Source organism: Pseudorasbora parva, chromosome 19 (assembly GCF_024679245.1).
Source record: "Pseudorasbora parva isolate DD20220531a chromosome 19, ASM2467924v1, whole genome shotgun sequence".
In the NCBI taxonomy this organism is placed as follows: domain Eukaryota; kingdom Metazoa; phylum Chordata; class Actinopteri; order Cypriniformes; family Gobionidae; genus Pseudorasbora; species Pseudorasbora parva.
In genome coordinates, this window is record NC_090190.1 from 10,139,965 (window position 1) to 10,163,959 (window position 23,995).

Genomic DNA, 23,995 nt, shown 5'->3' on the forward strand with positions numbered 1-23,995 from the left:
GCACACACACTGTTTTTGCGCTGCTGTCATATGCTCTCTGCTTGATTTTTAATATTTGTATAATGTTATCCAAAAATGGTACGTCCAAAAGGTATTTCTACTGAGTAGTGGGCCAAACTATCCACTAGCCAGACCGATAAAGACACAGACCGGAAGTTAACTTTGGGCCAGGCACATAACCGTAGCAACGCTCGTGCATTCGATGAAACCGTCTATAATTTTAAGACTAATTCACACTGCACAGACCAATGCAGAAAGACATTTTATCATGTTTTATTTGAATTAGTATGTTACCTCTTTCGATGTCATTGATAGACACACGTCAAATTACAGTACGTCATTTTTAGACATTTGTTTGCGGCGTTGTGGAACATCTGGCAACAGACATCGAAAGGGGGTAACATACCGATCCAACAAAACCTGAAGAATATGTCTGTTATTTTGGTGCGGTGTAAATTAGCCCATAATTTGCTTCATCACTATCAGGTTTTGTCATGCTAGTTCAAGCCCATGAAATGCTGAATGCAAATTTGTTTTCTTGACCTTTGGGTCCAACTTTCAAAGCCCACCATGTGAACGTACGTAGTGCAAATAAACAGGTCAGTAATTAGCCGCGTGCCTCTTTATTGTCTGTTCCATTACTTACGAGACACACAAACTCAGATTAGCATCTGATAATGCACCTAATATCCAACCATGTCAGGAGCTGCATGGATGGAAGGTATCCAGTGGCCAGTCTTAGCCGCAGCTCCCTCCGAGCACAATGCCCCACTTGTTGCTTCGTCTCCTCTGGCATTATCCAAAGCTATATCGGGCCCTAACCGAGGCTTCAAATACCCCATTTTTCAATGTGCGCTCAATCTAATCTTGGGTTTTATGATTGGATATTATGATAAAGTTGGTGTTATCTACAGTTCGTATATGTTGCACAGTGGCTAATTGGAACTGAGTGAGCTCATTGTTATTGGAATCAGATTAGGAGCAGAGCTCCGCGATGATGGTTAATTTAGGTCTAGATAACATATTCTGTAACACAGCTTGTTCTTACACAATCTGACTCTTCACATAATTATCCAAGATAATTAAGGGATTTTTATTCCAGGAGAATTGAAATCTGGTAATAGGGGCCATTAACTGTGTTAATGCGTATCTCGGATTGCAGCCTTAAAAATGCTGCTTTACACATTCTGAATTAAGCATTTGTACATATTATCGTAGCAATTCATCCGGGAAAGGTTCCACTTGGGAACTGTTGCTAAGTGGTTCACAGTCTAGATCAGTCAGCCAAGAAATTTAATCTCATCTCATAAAACTGATTGGTTTAATTGGCTGAGAGTCTGGCAAGATTACACAAAAACAGACTTCCACTGTACTTATTGCCGCATACATGCCTATAATCTTGTGCCGGAACGTTTAGGACAGCAAATTTGAGTCATTTTGTGAAAGAATGCTTACGCCGAGGTGAAATCGATGCAGGGCGAACTGCGCCAGCACAGCCTGAATTTTCCAAAAGGTGCTTTCTGGGAAAGATTTGTCTGTTTGTATGAGTGCAAGCATTTGTTTGCAGATGTTTATGTTGGAGGTGGGAAAACAAGGGCTTAAATGGTTACCGGGAAAAGAGGAGGGGTGCAAATCCATCCCTTCACTCCACCTACCCCACCCCATCCTCTATACTGCTTCCTTATTCTACCCGGCAGCAGACACTTGCCTTTTGTATGGAGGGTACCAGAGAAACAATCCACTCTCTCTGTTTGGAAAAAAATACTTGCAAGAAAAGAGACTGGGAGCTTCCAGGTGCTTTGCCCCCAGTTAAAAGCCCTGTAAGGAGGTCCTCTTCTTGCCTGGAGTCAGGAGAGCCACTGCCTAGTGAAGTCGAGCACCCTGCCTCTCACATTCTCCCTCTCCCTCTCTCTCTTTCTTTCTCTCTCCCTCCTACTTTCCACCCTGTGAGAGTGCACAGAGATTCAGAAGGTGCGTCTGAAATCTACTTGTATCCAGTCTGGAGACAACACCACAAGGACTTTTTTCCCTTCACTGCGACAAGCACATGGACTTAATTTTCTCCAGAGACAGAAGAAGTAAGAACAAGAACCACATTGGCACCTGCCACTGAGAACCAGAACTTTCTCTAGAGTTGTATTAGTCCTCTCTGCTCGCATGTAAACACTATTTGACTGCGACCAAGTGCCAAGGCATTCCCGAGACTTCCCTGTCTGCTGGGTTCCCATCACATCTTCTCAAGTTATTTCTCCAGAGATGACTGTCTGAAGAAGGAACGCAGAAAAGAAACCACCTGACCTGGAGAAGTTACCTGCCTGAGAAACTGAGGTGAAACTGAAGGGTGAGGTAAGTTCATATCTGAATCTTTCATTTTCCTTCCCTCTGGGTGCAGGCATATGTCATATCTGAAAATGTTTTTCATATCCCGTTGCTTCACAGCAATTGAATCCAAATGCGAGAGAGAGAGAGAGAGAGAGAGAGAGAGAGAGAGAGAGAGAGAGAGAGAGAGAGAGGTTTACATCTCAATCATGAGACCAACATAATTCTCAGCGCACTGCTACACACAAGGCAGATTAACAGAATATTTTAGTGCTCTACCCCCATTAATCTCTGCAAAATATGTGGCGTATTTTTCTAAACAGAGCCATGTGTCTACAATTGCATTCATGCTGATGCTGGTTGTGTGCGTTTGTGCGTGCTTGTGGCTGTATATGTTGTGTGGTTCAGGTAGTGTGGTGGGTCACACAGCTGTTTTGAAGTTTGGAGAGGGAGAGAGTTATATAACTGCAGCAGCCTCGCTCTAACTGACACCTGGGACTGTTTGGTCTGCACTCTGTTGCGCACCAATGCCACTCACTTACATTTTATCTCCACCCACAGTGTTCTCAAGTACCTACCCACTTTTCAGCTTCAGAAATTGATGCATTTTGACCCTTTAGACAGTCCACTTCAGAGGTTAAAATGTCACATTAAATCAGCTTGTTTGAAGTCAACATGAAACCAAAGTCATTTATTTATTATTTTTATTATTATTATGAATATGAAAGTGTTGCATGTTTTGACCTGTTAGACATAGTCCACTTCAGAGGTTAAAATCACATTAAATCGGTGCTTGTAAAGTCAACATGAAACTAAAATGGACCCTATTTATTATTAATAATAATGATTATTATAATTTATTGTTGTTGTTAATAATAATACTTTCATTCTAATTCTCGCATTTGGCAGACACTTTTATCCAAAGCGACTTACATTGCATTCAAGGTACACATTTTTACATTATTGTCAGTTCTTGCTTTCCCTGGGATTCGAACCCATGACCTTGGCGTTGCTAGCGCCATGCTCTATTATTATTATTTATTAATATTACTTGACATGCATTCCTTGTCCTGTTTTGAATTATCCCTTGGTGGACATTATTCTGATTTTTTTTTAATCCTCTCCAACCACCTGCCTTTGCTTTTTATATGCAACACCCACTTTTTATGATCCAGTCGTTTTTTTGTTTGTTTGTTTTTTATGGATAAAATTAGTCCCGCCTTACATTATTTCTCTTTTTAAATAACCTAAACAATATAAAATGTGATATATGATGTTATGTCATAATATGTCTTCTTTGAAATGTTTAAGCTTTTCTACACATAATCAACTACTGCACATGGCATGAGCTCCATGCTGCAGTCTTAATTTCAGACGGAGAGCGAGAGAGGACTGTGAGAGAGAAGGGAATGTGCTTTCATAATACATTCTTCACCAAGAGCACTGGGGAATAGTATTCAATAATACTTTTTTCTCGTCTGAGTAGCAGGGCCCAGCTTCTACAGAACTGAAACAGACCCAGTCTGGAAAAGACGACATGCTCTCTTCTAAAAACATTTGGCGCCTCAGCATGATGGCTTTCTGGAGGAGAAGCGGTTTAGGTCTGACTGCGAACCTGTGCATCAGTGCTGTTAGCGCTTCCACATTACACAAGCCTCCGAGGTGATCTGAACCCCTGAGTGGAAAAAAAAAGAGGTTAGAGAAAAAGTGTCTGAGACACTCCACAGAGTGAGGGCCCATCATCCTCACACACTTCTGATTCCTGCGGCTGGAGATGATCCAAAGCTTCTATATGGGATGCTGTCTGTGGTTAGTTAGATGACGGGAAAGCCAGCTGTGAAGTATGATGTGATTTTATGATGGATGCGTCTCATCTGGTCCTGTTATCAGGAGATGCAGCAGACAGCGTCCCACCTTTCTGACTGCAATCACAGCTATAGCTTCAATCTACCAAACACCTCACTCCCTCACACACTCACTCTTTGACCCTTCTCTCGACATGTGCATTTCAGTTAGAAGGAGATCTGTTATACCTGCAGAAAGCTATCCGTTTGCATTAGCAGTTTATCATTCAATTTTACATCTGCTATTTTTGCTCATGGGACCACAGAACTTTTTCTGGCAATCACCTGAAGGCTGAAAATGACATCATGAATAGCGCATTTCATGGTTTAAAGGGAAAGCTCTCCCAAAAATTCTGTCATTTACTCACCTTCATGCCGTTCCAAGCCTGTATGATTGACTTTCTTATGTGGAACACTAAATAATATACTTAGAAGAATGTTTCAGCTGTTTTTGTCCAAGGACCAGTGTTATTTTAGTATTATTTATATACTAACATCGTATTTATTAACATTTAGACATAGTTTTATTAATTTATGTGCTTTTGTTTTTATTACTTTTTGTTTTTTAATACTTATATTTAGATTTAATTTATTTTTTAATTCTGTTTTTCACATAATAGTTATATTTTATTTATTTTATCTTTATTGCAATTAATAAAAAATGTTTTTAATAGTTTTAATCAACAGTTAAAACACTGCACTGGACAACTTAGACTTTCATTGTATTAACAAAAGCACTTTTGAAATGGTTCTTGTTTTTATGAAGTAAATTGAATATGAGTGCACACACACACACACACACATATACACACGTATGTCCCAGTGGGAAATGCATACAGACTCATTGGGATTAGTGTCAACGTGGAGACCTAAATTGAGGTCCCCGTGGGGAAACAAGCTTATAAATCATACAGAATGTGTGTGTTTTGTTTTGTTTTTTTCTGTAAAAATGCAAAAAGTTTCCTGTGATGGGTAGTGTTAGTGTAGGGGATAGAATATACAGTACAAAAACCATTATGCCTATATAGAGTCCCCGCAAAGATAGTAAACCAGACTTGTGTGTGTGTGTGTGCGCACATGTGCGTGTGAGCCTGTTTATGTGGTTTATGAGGACACAAATTTGTATAACTACATGGGTATTACACTGGTATTACACTATAAATGTGGTTTATGAGGACATATCAAATGTCCTCATAATTCAAATGGCCTTAAAAACATACTAAATGATGTTTTTTTGAGAAAGTAAAAATGCAGAATGTCTCCTGTGATGGGTAGGTTTAGGGGCAGGGGCAGTGTAAGGGGATAGAAAATACGGTTTGTACGGTATAAAAACCATTACGCCTATAGAGGTCCTGTAAACCACAAAGACCAACGTGTGTGTGAGCGTGTGTGTGAGCGTGTGTGTGTGTGTGTGTGTGTGTGTGTGTGTGTGTGTGTGTGTGTGTGTGTGTGTGTGTGTGTGCGTGCGTGCGTGCGTGCGTGCGTGCGTGCGTGCGTGCGTGCGTGCGTGCGTGCGTGTGTGTGTGTACTGATTACTATATTTTGCTTGGAGAAAAATGCTTTATATGTAGTTGGCATCTACCGACAGGTCACAGGGGCTAATGTGATCATGCTAAGCAGCCAAATTTTGACCGCTTCAGCAAAGTACACAAAGGCAAATAGTTTGGCAATGTGAAATCATAATGGCGAGGCAATGTTGTAACCATGGATGCCCACCTTTGGGATGCCCTAATAACTCTGCTGACTGCATTTTATGATGTCAGTTGGCTCTGCCAGGTTGGGCCTGATAAAATGCATTTCTTTCTTTATTACATTACATGACTCCAACTGACCTGACGGAGGCTTTTATGTATGGACCGTTCATAATCGGTGCCCACTCATTGGTTGTGCTGGTCAGTAAGCATTTGTCCCTGTCCAAGCGTCTGCCTTGTTAATTCTGAGGCAATTTCACTCACTCAGTCTTGTTTATAAGCTATTAAAGGTCCATCGTAGATGTTGAAGACCATATTTCCCTGTGCTTTAGATCCCTATTGCTCAAGGTGGATGTAAATGTGTGCCCTGGAGAAGCTATATCTGAGAAATAAAAAGAAGCAAAGCTTGTATCCAAACCATTATGGATGTCTCTTTTCATTCAGCATGTAATAGCTTACTGCAGATTCAATTCCCATTTGAGTTTTTATTTTTTTACCATGCAACAGAGGAATATGATACGAAATCCATTACACATGCTCAATCAGTGAGGGAGACTAGACAGAGGACCTGGCCCAATGCAGACTGAGAAGCATATGGGAAATGTTGGACACACCAATAGGTTGAACTTTTACTTCAGGTTTATCACGATGTCTTGTATTTGCAGCCAGAGAACCCCTTACCAACGGTAAAGGAATAAGCAAATCTGTTTATAACATGGGACAGGATTGAGTGTCAAACTTGTAAAGCAATTGAACTGTCATGTACTGTCACATGGAGATCTTTAGCTTTTTTTTTATAGTGCTATAAATGTTTTTTTTGCCTATGACCTACTGAGCATTGCTCTGTTCTGGACTAGTAAGAAGACCAGTGATCAACATGGGTTTTAATTCAGTGCCACTAGAGGGCAGAGTTTCTGACCTTGACTGTGTAACCACAAACCCTGTTACATGGGAACGTGAGCCTGCCTCTGGTGTTGTGTGTATGTGAGTAATTTTTAGATGATAAAGGCCTTTTTTATTTTTATGTAAATAGTTAAGCATTTAAAAGATTATTGGTTATTTTTATTTGTTTATAGATTATTGTACCTTCAACATTCTTTAAGTTTATGAGCCACTGACTGTATGTTAACAGTGATAGATAACATGAAATAACACATTTTCAAAGCATTTAATAATCTTGGTTAATGTTAATTTTTACATAATTTTTTTACATTGCGAGCTGTATAATGCAACAAAAAATATATATTGATTAGCTTTATTAGTCAGTTTGACTTGTTTTATAGATTTGAAACAAACTACATTTACTCGACTTGAAACTGCAAACAATATTAAAGTGATAGTTCAATCAAAAATGTATATTCTCATTTATTCATGTATGACTTTTGATGAATTAATATAAAAGACAATGTGTCATGACTTTTTATATTGCACAGTGGTAACCAAAACATATTTTGTTTTGTTTTTTTTTTTTTTACTCTCTTTTTTATCCCATTATGGACTGCATTTATATAGCGCTTTTAACAGACCCTATGGCCATCCAAAGCGCTTTACATTTTGCCTCACATTCACCCATTCATACACCGACGGCGATGTCAGCCACGTAAGGCGCCATCCAGCTCGTCGGGAGCAGTTGGGGTTAGGTGTCTTGCTCATGGACACCTCGACACTTGGTCAGGTGGAACCGGGGATTGAACCACCAACCTTCTGGTTTGTAGAAAACCTACATGAACCACTGAGCCACTGCCACCCCATTATCACCCTCATGCCATCATGACATTCTTCTTTCAGATGAATACAATGAGAGTTACATTACAAAATGGCTAGTCCAAGCATTATAATAACAGCCTAAAAATTGAAGCCCAATAAAGTGCATCCATTCATTATAAAAGTAATCCATAAGGCTCCCGAGGGTTAAAAAAAATCGATTTGATGGGTTTTGTCTAAGATATGTTTGTGTTATGTTCTTAGAAAAACCCTCCAATTCCCTTCAGAAGGCCTTTATTACCCCTGGAGCCATGTGGACGTTTATAATGGATTGATGCACTTATGTTGGGCTGCCATTCACTGCCATTATAAAGCTTGGTAGATCCAGGACATTTTTTAATATAACTCTGATTGTATTCGTCTGAAAGAAGAATGTCATATACACCACTCACTTGAGGGTGAGTAAATCATGGGCTAATTTTCATTTTTGAGCGAACTAACCGTTTAAGAATATGATTTTTGCACACCTACAATTGTTGGATGTTGTGGATTTTTTTTGCACTATATACATTTAATACTTTTTGATGTAACTGAATAATAGTACGTCTATATTTATCATTAATCTAGATTAATAAATGCTGTTGCTCATTGTTATTTCATGATGCTAATCAACTACTGCGTTGGTTAACTACTGTTGAGGAATTGTACAGTACTGAAAAGTGTTACCAATTAATTTATCTCAGCTTTGTTTGGCATATGAACATGTCATACTCTGCTATTTTGAACACATCGGGGCTGGCAGAAAGGTGCTTCTCATCAGCCGTGTGGTTACCTTCATACCTCTTTTATTTGGTGTTCACTTTAAACAGGAAATGAAGGAGAATACCACTCATGCTCCAGGAAAGGCATATGCCTGACTGTGTTACGTTCCAGGAACTCACGCCCCCATCTCTCACCATTACCATTTGTTTCTAGATGTTTTTCACTCACTAAGAGAGGGGGAAAACAGTCCTGTTCAATGGTGCTACAAGGCAAGCGGTACATTCCTTTGAGGAACTGTGCTTTTCCTCAAGTCTGTGTGATGGGGTGCTGCAGGCTTCGTTCCTTCCGCCCGTTCTCTACTTAAGGTGTAACGGACAAAAGAAAAACAGCAAATGAGGAATTACCCTCAAAGCTGTCGGAAACAGCGCTTTGGCATAAGCCTCCTCTGCAATCAGCATTGTGCTTTGCGTCGGCGATTAGATGAGGGTGCGTGCGTTTCGGAGGGAGTGGGTGAACATCTTAGACCTTAGCGAAAAATGCCGCTGGTGGCTCAGTCAAACATCCTGTTGCATAAGGCTTCATTCCAGTGGGTTGTGCATGAATTGGTCTGGACAGGAAAAGAGGTGCAAACACATCCAGGAAAGGGGAGGTTATCTGTGTAGTCCAATGGCTTTATTCTATGGGCGCTCGGGTGTAAGGCTGTCAACTGTTTGATTGATTGAGTGGAAAGGTGTGCTGCCCTGAACAGATGTGTCTGTTTTGTTATTCTCAATAGGACACAAATGAACACATGCTTGCGGAAATTAACAGCTTTACTTTAAGTCTGACGAATGCGGCACAGATCTGGGCTTAGACTCGGGGCTGATTTGTAATGTCACAAATCACTTCCAACTATGTGAATGCTCTCGTTTTTCAGTATTTAAGTATCAGTATTTAAATCTCTCTCTCTCTCTCTCTCTCTCTCTCTCTCTCTCTCTCTCTCTCTCTCTCTCTCTCTCTCTCTCTCTCTCTCTCTCTCTCTCTCTCTCTCTCTCTATGCATATATATATATATATACACACACACACACACACACACACACACACACACACATTAGTGATTTTTTAATGAATTTGTTAAAAATAATGCTTTAAAATTATTAATCAATGACTCATTGATTTGGGGCCCTATTTAAAGGATCTGAGCAAATAGGCGTTGTTACATGTGCACATGTGTTAATTCTGAGTTTACATCTAGCCAAGGACAGTTCAAATCCCCAGATGCGTCCTTGATCCACCCCTTTTACAGAGGATGCATCGAGAGGTGACTTGAGTTAGCTCGATTAGCATATGGCTTTGTATCAGTAGAAACCCTGGAGTATATTCAAATGATTGTGCTTTCCCCCCTCATATCCCCCTGAAACAAGAGATTTATGCATTTTATTTCTGGAAAAATTCTTCCTATGACGCAAATTGACGATATTTGCATCATAGGAGGAATGTTTGGCCAAAGGCTAAAGACTACAGCCAGCAGAGGGAGCCATTTCTGCATGTTTTGAACCCGCGCATGGGGAATGGAGATCACACAGAGCTCAGCTCGCAGCTACAGGCACTCATTTAAACGGAGCTATGGTGAGCAATGTAAGTCTTAACTTGTCAAATTAATTTCTATGAAAGTTAAGCTTGCAAAGGCATGAACTGAACTCGCGTTGTGAATGTATGCCGCGAGTGTAGTCGTGATTTCCTCAGCTTCATCACGAGAGCTCAGCTCATTTATCTGACTCCTGCAGTTAGTGCTCAGTGCTGTGATACTCGCGCGGTGACTCACTCATTATATTGAACAGACACGTTCAGTTTTTAATTGTAGTGTCTTCTCTAACTCAGTCACAGTAATCCAGTAGGTGGCTTTGGGAATGGCCTCACAGGGCAGCGAAGCATTCTGGGAATTGTAGTCTTTCATCCCCATGAGACAAAAATACATTTTCTTACTTTTCTCAGGCTAGAAGGCACCAAATTAAAAAATAATTTCACATTTCTTCTACACTGATGACCCAGTTTAAATACAGATTCATCTTCCCAGCGCTGAAGTACCCCTTTAACAAACATCAGTAGCGGATGAGAAAACCCATGCAATTTAATAATACTACTGTTATTGTGTCACAAAATGTAGTTGTAAGACTTTTTCAGTAGAGAATGTACTTGTTTAAAGCTCAAATGTGTGGTTTATTTATAAAGAAAGCACCTATTTGAACATTTTATCTGCCGTTTTCGGAGTTGTGAGATCCAAGGAATCACCAGATGCTCAGCGCTCATTAACCCCGTCGAGAGCAACCTTTCCTCGGCTAGTCCTTCTGACGTTTGCGTTGATGTCTGTTAATAATTTTTTTTGTGTAGATCTAACGGGCGATCTTTGGTCTCATGTATATATTATTTGTTTCCTTGCAAATCGTTTTGGCTGAAGGCAAAGTGAAGTTTAGTAACTTTATATTTTTAGGCTATTTAACTTTACCATTGTAGCCAATCAAGGTGAGAGCAAGTTGAGTGACGCTATCGAGAACGCTGCTTTTCCATTTGCAGAATTACCGGACTTGTGTCCTCCCATCCTCTGGAGTTTGTTCTCTGGAGTCGAACTTGGCAAGTCTGAACTACCAAGGACACAATTCTGGGGTTAGCGTACTTGGTTTTGAGAAACGGTCATGGTCTGAAGCGCGTGCTACAGGTGCACTTAGGCCGTGTCCGAATCCAGTTTTGCTAGTTTAGCGACGGAAAAAAACAGCCTGCGCACCAGGCGCATGGTCCAAAAGATTTGTACCTAGGCCCTGTCCCAAATGGCACACTTCATGTGCACTTTCGGTCTTGTGAACATACAATGGCCATTGCGTGCATGTGTCCATTTGGTCCACAAGACCGTAGGGTGTCCCATACGTCATTTAAGCTTAAAGAAGGGTGCTCGTGAGCGCCCCCTTTGCAGCTGCTTTACACCCTCATTGTGCACTTCAGCTGAGCCCGCAAGTTTGCTAGCTAGAGGACTTCTACCCAGCAGTCAAAGCAGCATTACGTCGTGAAAGTGCGGACTCAGAGGAAGACCGTGAGGGTTTAGGGTGCCATTTGGGACAGGGCCCTAGTCTCTTAATGAGTCATGGGAGTGTTTTGGAGTCTCATCTCCCATTTCCTTCAAAAGCCAGTTGTGGTTGCACCATGGCGAAATTGCTATTTACATGGCAGAAATAGCGAGTGGAAAGACTGAACACTTCTCCAGAGAGGAATCCTTTTATTTTTAATATTTAAAAGGTTTGAGTGCTGCTGCATGTCCCTGTGTGTGTAATAAGCAGACTGTACGCACGTTGTGCACCCACCAATAGGCGCATATTACTAACAAATAACACAGAAAATACTGCTTCATTTTCAGTTGCCTCAAAATAGCAACGTGCAAACAATTCGCCTAAGCACACCTCGTTTTCAGACCAGCACACCCATGGCCGAACAGATGGCCGGATTGGCCGCGAGTTTGCTATTTAAACATCGGGCCAAGTGTATGCTAGGGCCCTTACTTGTTTAGACATTTATCTCCACCTACTGATCATCTTCTTCTTATTTTGATTATGCTATCATTTCATACTTTTTACATATTAATAAAAACACATTAAGTTATAGTTCACCAAAAATGAACATTCTGTTATCATTTACTCACTCTCATGACAGTTGAAGCCTAAACGGGTATGTGTAATAAATGTTAAAAACAGGAAATGATAATGACAGGAAATCAAATCAAATATAATTTTTTACAGCTGATTTTTGTAATGTCTGTTTGATGCTTTTCTCATTTAACGCAATGACTTTAGGTGATTTTTTGGAAGTAATTCTTCAGCCAAATTTGATGTTCGATTAATTTGTGATGTGATTATACATACACACATATTTTGTTGCCATTTTTAACAGATTTAATCTTGAGTAAAAACAACATGAGTTCCAGGTATTGTTATTATACAAGATAAATATACAGATTGAGAAAGTGTTTTGCAGTGCATGAGTTGTTTGAACGTTTAGTTTCAACGCTGAGTCAAAACATCTCTCCCCTCAACCTGTGTTACTTAAGTCATACTTTTGGCTTTCTAGTAATCTTGCTGTTTTACTAAATTTCCCTTCAGGGATCAATAAATTTCCTATCTATCTTTCTATCTATCTATCTTGTCTTCCTAGTCTTTCATTTTCACATTCCCTTCTTGACGGCATTCCCTCATTTGCTCTCCCCTGGCTCTCGAAAATGCACTGGACGTGGACGAGATTTTCCGTTCCGTTGGCAGTAGATGGAAATGGGGAAGCTTGGCAAGCGACTGTTATTATTTTTCCTTTTGCACAGTATCAGCTCTTTCAGCAGCCTCTCTGTCATTCAGACCCAGCAAACGTCTCCAGGATCACAATCTCAAGCTGCCTTATCAGCATCATGCTTTCAGACAGGCTGATCCCACTGAGAGAGACAGTAAGGCCTTTTCACACCACTGCTAAATATTAGTTGCAAATGTCAATTATGCAAACAACATTGTAAATAGAAGAAATATATTTTTATGGGCCTATTTTCACAACATTCGTAAGCCAACATACGCTACCATTCAAAAGTTTGGGGTCAGTAAGATTTAAAGAAATTGAAGATTTTATTCAGCAAGAATACGTTGAATTGATCAAAAGATTTTTTTATAGTTTCAGGAAAAAAAATTTTTGGAAAAAAATGCTGCTATGTTGAATCCTGAAAAATGTATCACAGTTTCCACAAAAATAGGAACTGTTTTCAACATTGAAAATAATACATTTTGGGGTTTTTTCTTGATCAGCAAATCAGCATATTAGAATGATCTCATGTGACACTGAAGACTGGATGCTGGATACGCATGCTAATGACTGCTAGAAAATCAGTTTACTATCAAAGGAGTGCATTCGATTTTGAAATATAAATTGCAAATCTGTTGCAATTAAAAAAATAGACCTTTGTCTGTGATTTGTTACACATTTTTGTTTGGAAAACAGCAAGTTGTTCAGTGTTTGTGCATAATGTAGATAGCAAGCTATTGATTGGCATGGTTCTGCTGGACCCTAAATGTATTTGAATAAAACCCTGATCATGATGATGAGTCTGAATGAGGAAGATTGGAGCCATTATTTGACTATTTCTTTAGTTTTATATCTAATCTTAACTCTTACTTCCTTTTTTGTACTATTTACTACAGTATATTTGATGTCTATGATGAGACAGCAGCTGTTTCCATCCACCTATGTCATAAGACATGCACATAAACTACAATGGAAAGACATTTACAGAATAAATACCTCAATGCGCATCAAAAACTCACGTTTGACTTTGCCTCAACAGTGGATGTGATTGGATAACTAACCAGCCGACTAATTGCACATCATCTCATATTTTGGTATTATACTTCTGAAATGCCTGAGCCAAAGTCTGTCTTCAGAATAATGTGCTTTAATTCCTTTAGAAGTGTCCTACATGATTTGGTTCCCAAACACCAGCAGAGTTTATTGCGTTTCATCATTTCTCTGAGTCATTTATTATGTAGGATAAAACAGCCACAGCTTCCCTGACTGGAAGTGCCGATTCCAATTGGGAAAACTAGTGGAAGTGCAACTTTGGATGGAAACATAGTTAGTGGCCCATGGTTTGGCACACTGAGAACAAAAATGTCTTTGGTCAAATATTCTCAAAATATTGCTTGCACACAAGGAAGGAAGAAAGAATCCCAGAGACTAGACGTTTAGTGTTTCTTTGGTTATCTGTGTTTAAACTCATCAGCCAGAATAGCGGATCTTTGCATTGTGTTTTGAAGAATATCATCTTTATTTGTGTGCAGGATGTTTCTAAATTGTGTAGTGCTTTTCCAAGGAAACTGTAGAAAACCTTGAAGCCATTGACAGAATATCAAAATAAGAGCTCAATCCAGCTGGAGGCACTTAAAGCCTTGTTTAGTTTAGGCCTACCTGCACAACTGAACCCAACTGAATCTTAATGGGAAGTCAGATGATGGGCTTTGAGGTTCAGAGGGACTTGATTTCTTTTAATTGGAAGCTGGTTGATTTGACCGGCTTTTTCATTAGTCTCTTGTTCAGATTCTGGGAGCCAAACTGATGAGGGACTCCAAGACTGGAGGAAAGAAGCAGAACAGGGCCAGTTCCTCTCTGGGTCAAATCCTTTAAATAAAACTCCAGTTATAACTTTGTCTTTGTCCTCCCAGGCCAAGATTTTCTACCCTCTTTTCTCACATTATGGGAAGGGTTGATGAATGGTCTGCAAGAGCAGAGATGGGAATAGGGCTTTAGAGCTTATTTACTCCAGCTTAAGTCTTAGATAATATTTCTTTACATGTGTTCCCAGTTTTTTCCTCCAACGACTTATTTGGGGAATTGGGAGCAGTACAGACACCAGATACCGTTGCACTCTTAAATATGTTTGTTCCAGAAATATATTACTAAGTTCTCATACTCGTCGCCATCCCGCTTCTACGGGGTCCTCGTGATTCTAGGAATGATTTGTGGTTCTGTCATGGTGATTGTTGAGGTTGTGCCTTCCAATGTAGGTAGTTGACAAAGCTTATTTTGTAATCTTTTAAATTAAATAACTTACACTGTCTGGTGGCATAAATCTCTTAAGGCCAATTCACACTGACCTGACAGATGCAGACCAACGCCGACAGTCACCAGATTACAGCACGTCACTTCTCCGACATTCTAAATCCGACTCAACATGTTCATTTGGCGAAAACAAGCTCCACCAGACGACAGGGCTAACACACTGATCCGGAAAAACCCGGCGAAGTGTCTGTTGCCATCTGTCGGCACTGCGTAAAAAGAAATGAATACTGTTGTTCAGCAGTGATGCATTAAATTGATCCAAAGTGACAATAAAAAGACAGTTTTGTTACAAATGAGTATTTCAAATAAATGTTTTCAACATTCATAATAATAAGACATGTCTCTTGAGCAGCAAATCAGCATATTAGTATGATTTCTGGAGGATCGTGTGGCTGGATTAATGGATCCTGGAAATAAATGAATAATTTAGTTTTATAGTAAATTGTTATGTTGCAATATTTCACAATGTTATTTGTTTTTACTGTATTTTTAAACAAATGAATGTATTCTTGCTGAGACTCCTTTCACTGCAAAAAAAATGCTTTTCTTACTTAATATTTTGTCTTTTTTCTACTAAAACTTCTAAAAAATAATTACATTAAGAAACATTTACTAGAAATAAAAATATATTGTCTTGTTTTGGGGGGGAAATTATTCAAAATGAAGAGAGTTTTTGCGTAAAATAAGCAAAATAATCTGCCCGTGGGGTAAGAAAAATAATCTTGTTTTAAGATTATTTTTCTTACCCCACTGGCAGATTATTTTGCTTATTTTAAGCAAAAACTCTCTTCATTTTGAGTTATTTTCCCCCCAAAACAAGACAATAACTTTTACTTGTCTAATAAATACTTCTCATTTTTAGATGTTTGGACTAGAAACGAGACAAAGATACTAAGTAAGACAAGCTTCTTCTTTTTTGAATTGTTCAAAAACATGAATAGATGTTACTGACCCATACCTTTAGTAATTAAAGTGCCCCTATCATGCTCCTGATTTTGTTGGAGACAACACATTTACATGCATCAAAGGTAAAAAAAAAAAAAAACACATTCATTTTCTTATATTATACATTGAACATCACCGCGTTGTTCAGAATCCCTCCTTTCCGTGAGCTACTCTGCTGTGATTGGTCAGATGCAGTCTGTTGTGATTGGTCTACAGTTTACAGCACACATCGGAAACAAACGGCCATCGAACATTCAGCTCCGTGAGGAGGCTTCCTATAGCTCAGCGATTATACACACTGTAAAGACAGTAACCATGGCATCGATTTTTTTTTACCATATCAATCTGAGCGCGAGTCTGCTGATGAATATGAATATGTACATCAACAAACACATGCCGCGCACATGAACTGAATAAACCCTATTTATAACAGTCCATACATTAGCCCAGCACTAATGTGAATGACTGATGTAACATTAAAGTTTGCCTTTATCCTTTATCTTTACTTAAAATAGAAAAAAAAACAGCATACAATCTGCATTAATAGACACATTAACAGGGAACAGTGACCCACATCAGATTTGCAGTAGTATTTCAGGCAGTAATAATATGAGTTAGCTGGTTAGCCGGAAAATTACATAATATAAAACACAGTATTTTGAACACCCGGTAGAAAATATATTCATCAATCCTTAAAGGGTTAGCTCACCCAAAAAGGAAAATTCTGTCAACAATAACTCCTAATCCTAATTAAATCTTACAAATCACTAATGAAGATATTTTTGTTGAAATCCGATGGCTCAGAAAGGCTTTCATTGACATCAATGCCATTTCCTCTCTCAAGACCCATAAAAGGCACTAAAGACGTCGTTACAAAGCCCATCTCACTACAGTTGCTCTTCAATAGTTTTATGAAGCTACGAGAATAGTTTTTGTGCGCAAGAAAATACATAAATAACAACATATAGTGATGGGCCGATATCAAAACCAAGATTTGAACGGTTATGAATCAGCATATCGATTCATGATTCGGATCGCCACTGTCACGTGATTTCAGCAGTTTGACAGTTTGACACGCGATCCAAATCATGAATCAATACGCTGATTCATAACGGCCTTTTATGGGTCTTGAGAGAGGAAATGACATTGGTGTCAATGTAGGCCTGTCTGAACCATCGGACTTCAACAAATATATCTTCATTTGTGTTCTGAAGATAAACGGAGGTCTTACGGGTGTCGAACGACATTAGGGTACGTAATTAATGACAAAATTTGGGGGTGAAATAACCCTTTTAATAATACTTACAGGTTGTGATTTTGAAGAGCTAGCTGGTCCAAATAAACTGGGTACTACTCATATTTCAAGTGCAAGCGTTTTGGTTTGTGTCACCACTTAGTTGCTGTGAAGTCTCATTTCATGTTATCCTATCACATCCTGTTCTAGATGTCCAACTTTCATACGCATCCAAAACGCTGACAATTTTAAATTCCCCCTTCCCTCCACCTCATGCTTTAATGTTGCCCAGTAAACCTCTGCATCTCCAGGCAGTTTGATGTGACAGAATGAAGGAGGAGCTTGACAAGCTGGCCATAGATGAGAGCACTCAAATGGGCCGTGCACCATCCAACTCCCAAGCACAACAGAGCGTTTGTGTTCTCCCCTAACCACAGCAAGGAAGAGATTCGTGTTAGCATGGAGAACTGGCTCCTGATGCAGCGTGGTTGACCTTTCGCATATGCTAGCACTTGCTGATGAAAGATGGAACATGTTGATTATAAATAAGTTGGTCACTATGTTCATCCAATGTTGCCTTTAAAAGGTTTCCCAAGACCTAGTCATCCAATGTCATTTCTGAGCTGTTTATTTAAAGACTGATATTGCTTCAATCAGTTTGACAATATTTTCAATTTCTTACAACTGATTACACACTCTGTCCTTGTTCTCCCATTCCTCTCATTACGATTTAGTCATCAAACCCATGTTTTTTGCCGCTTCGCTAATGCAAACCAGAGCATTTGTGAAATCTGGCGTACCAATAAGCGACACTTTAATACCAGATCCAAGTGCAGATCACCGGCACTTCCTGCCCCATGATCAGTTTTTTTTAAATCTTTACAGAAATGTAAGCCAAAAATGTCCCATGTGTTATGAGAGTGCGTGATATTCATCTTCAAGTGGCTTGATGCCTGTGCAATAATTTTCCGGAGCTTTGATCAGCGTAAGGTTCAGATACATATAGTCTCACTTGTTTCGCCTCTAGCTTGAGATTGTTGCCTGATTAAGAAGACTGTCTCACCTGCAACCTTTGTTTCCTGCAATTTGTTTGTCTAGTCTCAGAATATCCCGTGCCTTGCACTGGTTGTGCAATCAAGATCTGTGTGCCATTTGTCTAAATCTCAAAGGCCCACTTTCTTTCCTCCGTGTAAAAGGTACACTGTATCTCACATTACCCTGGCTAAAGTTGCTGAAAATGTAGAGAGGAAAGGATTTGGGTTTGCGTCTCACTGGGACGTCTCATCGTCATTCACATCTTTTTTCAAAATTTTTCTTGCAAGCTTTTGTTTGATCATAATTTGATTCACACTAAAGAGAGATTTTGGCTTGATTAAGGAAGGCATATAGAAGTTGGTTTGAGAAAGTGTATGAGCTACTACGATAAGGTTTAAAGTCTAGTCAGTTTTTTTGGAAAAATGAATACTTTTTTAAGATTTATTTTTGACAGTATAGAGTGGACAGGAAGCGAGGTGGGAGAGAGGACTGGATCGGGAAAGGTCCATGAGCTGGGACTCAAACTTGGGTCGCCCAAAGCACAATGATGCTATATATGTTGGTGTACTGTCCATGAGGCTATTGGCTTTTAACATTAATAATAAAAGAAAATATTCTTGAGCACCAAATCAGCATATTAGATTGATCTCTGAAGGATCATGTGACATTGAAGACTGGAGTAATGTGTTTATAATAGTGATCATCTTTTTTATGTATTCATTTTATCATCAACTTTGACAGAATGAGGGGTTTATGTTTGTTATGAGCTGTTTTTAATCTCTGAAGAGGATAGGAAAGCCATAGCAATATGTAACCTTATATGTTGAACATCTTCAATGTACATTTCCCATATTAATGCTAAAATAAACATTGTCTAGCTATCACCAGACCAAGTTCAATTTAAGATTGAACATTGGTCTGGGAAGTCTGCGCTGTATTTTCTACTGCACAAGAGTAATGATAAACGAGCATGATTCAAATGTCAGTTGGCTAGTCCTTTAACCAATCAATACATACCACAAGAGAAGTGATCAACCCATCGCTTCTCTATCCGTCATTGCGTTAAACCCGCCAAAAGTGTGCCATGTGGATAAGCCAGTCTGCGATTGGTTTCTGCAAAAGTGTAACAGAAGCTGTAAAAATGAATGTACAGTAGGGATGGCTCGATACCACAATTTTGGCTTCGGTACGGTACCACAATCTAATACCGAAGTACCGATATTAAATCGATACCACACGGTCTGATATTAGCACGGGTATATTGCACGCAAATGAGTACCCTACAATTATGCAAGTTTTGAGTTTATAAAGTGGGAAATTACCACAAATGTTTATTAGTAAGTTATTCAGCAAAGCTTATAACATCAAATCAGTCATTTGAAAACTTTCTTGTAAGAAATAATTGCAGCACAAATCTCTCAAAATTATTAAATTGCTTCTGGTTTCAAAAGACATCGCACCTACACTAAAGCAATCTGCATAATCCGATTCAACATTTCACGTTCGTCTCGGGATGGATAACAGAAATCATTTGAACATGCAAGTGATTTTATAGCATTTCGTAATAACAGTTACAGGAGATATGCGCTCAGAACAATGACACACACTTAGAGCTTGCACATTGCAAATTAAGTTTCCTTAAACAGTCAAATACACAGAATTATGTAAAAATGTCTGTCTTTAGTGAGTATTCACATAAACACAATCGGTTGTGTCTAACGCGAATGTAATTAGTGCAATAGTAGTACACATGCAAATATTATCTAAATGTTGGTTGAAACGAAAGCAGGACATTTTGTGATATTCGATCTTATGTTAGGCTATGTATGTGCGTTGATCAGTGTAAAAAGAAAATAAATGTCTAAATTAGATGGTTTGAATGATTCACTGACCTGTCGATCTCTTAAGAAGTCTTAAAGTCAGAATAGTGACAGATGCTTCTTGGCTAGGTTTGATGGTTCTTCCTTAGTTTTATAAGCAAAGTTATTAAAAATTTCACTTCTATTCCTCTCTTTATTATTTTGTTTTGGGCATCTTGAGTGAGATTCAACTGCTTTATCCATTTTGTTCATCTATGTTGTTGTCACATTTGCCAGTTGTTTCGGGTCAGTTTGGGTAGCCCGCTGCCATCTAGCGGTGAACTTCAGACAAGCAGCATATACCGAAATGTGCTGATAATTTCGTACCGTTTATTTTTCCAGTACCGGTATACCGCGTATCCCTAATGTACAGGTTTCCAGACTGAGTTGCAGGACAAAATCAAACCCTCAGCTGATCAGGCTGGGTTTACCCAGTCTAGAATAAACGTTAAAAAAAATATTATATCAAATAAATGCTGCTTTGGTGAGCATAAGAGACGTCTTTCAAAAATGGTTAAAAAGATCTTACCGACCCCAAACTTGTGAAAGTTGTGGTTGTAAGTGTGAGAAACAAAGCTGTAATTATGAAATATAAGATCACACCTGTAGATAAAGTCACAATTGTGAGAGATTAATTATTGTATTCTGTTATATTATGGAGGCAGGCTTCCACACATCCCTTCTATTTTTCATAGCGAGAGGTCACCTTTTTTTCCTAATAATTACAACAGGAGGATTTCTTCACGACTTCCTCTTTTTAACGTGTGAATATGTTTGAGTAATCAGTTTAAAAAGTACAAGAAGAAGTCATTTTCATGTTGTATAGTGTGTGTCTCTTTACCTGGTAACTAATCCTGACATCCAGATGTCATCATCATAACCTTTTTGAATTCATGAGAAATTAAACCAGGGGAGTCTTGAGTTCAAAGCGGCCTGTAATACAAACCCATGATGAGACAAAGACCGGGTTGTTCCTGTTATCCTGGACTGAAATACAGATCTTCTAAACTAGGTGCTTACAGTCCTGTCCTCTCACTTGAATACTGACCTTTTTGAAGAAGACCTAACTCTAAAGACAATGCATGATTTCCTTTGGTCCAAACATAGTTATCCCTGTCACAGATTTATTTTCCTGGCATAGCTAGAAAGAATCAAGCCATTAACCTTGTCCGGGTGGAACTCAAGTTTCTGTGAACATGATCCTGCCTTCATAGACTCATAACATTGCAAAGACTCGCTGTGAGGGTCTTTACACTGATCGCCCAGTCGAAACAGTACAAAGCATGACCCCTGCAGGAATAACCCACCTGCTTTTACCAAATGTAGGTGAATCCGGCTGAATAAAGGCCTGCAGAATTTGAGTTCTCCAGTTGCACTTTGGGTCATGGACACATGTCTGGGTCCAAGTAACAACTTCTAATCCGTTTACATTCGGCTGAGACTAAGCAAGAAGAAGGGTATTGTGTGGCAGTTCTTATGCAACCAAACACACTTCCTGCATCCCATCATGCTCTGCAGAATAGAGGCTGTGAGCATGAATAGAAGTGCCACCATATGCTTGGGCAATGCATTTGGCAGCTCATATGAGTGTGTGGGTAACAGTTACTGATTAGGAATGTTTGTTTGCAAATGGCCGCATTGGTCACACCGGCCCACAGCGTCATCGCATAAATCTCTCTATTAGGTATTTATGGAATCCAGATGAGTCTGCAGGGGTATGTTTTCATTCAGCCTCATTATGGTATTGCAGTAATGTTGAATAACATATATTTATATATCATTTAGCAAAGGCTTTTAACCAAAGTGACTTATGGGAAAGCACAAGCGGTCATATAGTACTGCAGTATAAACTTTCTTGCGTAAAACAGTATGAAGTTTTAGTAGAAGTAGAGAAATAAAGAAGTTAAAAGCACTATAAGGATATAATGATCAAATAAATTCTAACAGCAATACTGATAAAAGCACTTGGATGACTTCAAATGAATATATAATTTAAATACACATCAAGAAATATATTGTATTGGTAAAAAATATAAAAAAAATAGTGCTGTGAAATTGATTAATTGCAATTCATCACATCCAAATTAAAAGTTTGTGTTTACATAATATGTTTGTGTGCTGTAATTATTATGTATTTATAAATACACACACATGCATGTATATTTTTAATTGTTATTTTTATATGTAAAATATTTATTTATAAGATCAATTATTTTTATATATACAGTATGCAAATATTTCGTAAATATATACAAGAAGGAGTGTGAATTTTTATACAATAATTATACACAGTACACACGTATTATGTAAACACGAACTTTTATTTTGGATGTGATTAATCACGATTAATCATGATTAATCAATTGCACTAATAAAAAAGTATTGATATTTTCCTAAGTCCACTACATGTTAATAAATATTATTTTTGCAGCTGTATAATATTATCATCCATGGGAAAGAGGATTTCAGCAATGAAGATCATCTGACAGGGATTCGTGAAATCCTCTTCCCCTTTCCCATCCAAAGATTCAATCAGATTATTCATTGAAAAAGGAATTTAAAAAAAAATGGTTACATGCCTTACTGCTGACTAAATTGTTTTGAATCCTATCAGACATAACAGTACCTCTGCTGTCCTTCGACTGAAATACTGCTGCTTAAAAATGGTCATCGACTGGACTGCAAATGTTCTTCTGCAGTATTAATGAATGCATTGTGTCCACTTAGGGTAATATTGATGAAGTCCAGTAACCCAAACAAAGCCATTTGTTTTTGTAAAATACTGGAATTTAAGTCACCCACCCACAAACTGCACACGCCAAATACAGTCATTGAGACAAAATGAGGCTCGGGCAAATTTAATTCACATACACAGGAAGCTGAGAATGAGTGGTTTGATTTGCCATGGTTTGATACAGTATACACAGTGAATCTCAGGGAATTTCTGGATAGGACGTTAAAGTATACAACGCAGTTCAATTTGTGGGACCTGCAGCAGTCTCTGAGGGGAACTATGAAAAATGTAAGATAAAAAATTACTAAATGTTTTTTTAACAGCTCTATATACAGTATATATTTTATTTAATTAAATTATTTTCTTTATATTCGAATGGTAAATAGAAAAAAGGTAACATGAAGTAACTTAACTTAATAGAACGGTTTTTTTTTTCATAAGATAGTGTTTTAATGATTTCTTTTGGGTTTAGTCACATTTCATTTTGGAAACAACATGTCTATATTTCACACAATATTGTGCACAGTATAAACGGGTCTTTATATAGTACGTGAAAATATATAACTGCCATTATATTTTATAGGGGTTCCTAACAAGGGGATTATCATATTGGGGGGTCTTTGGCATTAACAAGTTTGCAAAACCTAGTGCCATTGAATTAAGTCGCTCAATGAGGCCTTTAGAGTACGTTTATAGTGAATTATTCATCTTTGGGGGAGATATGGGGGATGAGAGTGATTTTGGCATTTAGCTTGGAAATAGATCTTGAACCATGGTGCCCACAGACACTAGTACAATCATCTCTCGCCCGCCTCTCTCTCACTTTCCCATCACAGGCTCTCACACAAATCATTAAAATAGCATTTTAAGCACTAGTTAAGTCATTCCAGCAAAAACCACAGTCTCCTTATTAGGCAGCCTGCGATTCAGCAAACGGCACCCAGCAAGAGAAAAAGAGATTTTGGAAAAGCAAAGAAAGAGTTAGGCTCTGTTTGTTTTCTTGTCTGTCCTTTGTGTCTATTTCCTGTCCGTTTTTGTGAAGGCGTTGGATTGTCATTGTCTAGATTTAGAGATTTAGTCTGCGTAGGAGGGTGTAAAAAAAGTTCATATTTTCCCCATTCTTAAAAGTGTAATCTTTATAGCTTTCTCCCTCAGGCAACACTAATATGCTGTATCACCAACATCCTTTTTTTTCCCTGCTTTTTTTTTTTCAAGCAGAGACAATAAAACTCTGGAGGAGTCTTGTCTAGACCA

At 38.6% G+C, this 23,995-nt stretch overlaps 1 protein-coding gene across 4 annotated transcripts in view; it reads left to right on the top strand.

Moving 5' to 3' along the window:
• The window catches only part of col8a2 (collagen, type VIII, alpha 2), a 157,892-nt gene that overhangs the window by 83,361 nt on the left and 50,536 nt on the right, over positions 1-23,995 (top strand). Inside the window, exon 1 of one of the 4 annotated variants that reach the window (XM_067426243.1) lies at positions 1,727-2,346. The exons of 2 other annotated variants lie outside the window; for them this stretch is intronic. The gene's annotated coding sequence lies outside the window, so the exon portion shown is untranslated. Of the gene's footprint in view, positions 1-1,726; positions 2,347-23,995 lie in introns of those variants that run through there. One more of the 4 variants, XM_067426246.1, reaches the window with a different exon arrangement.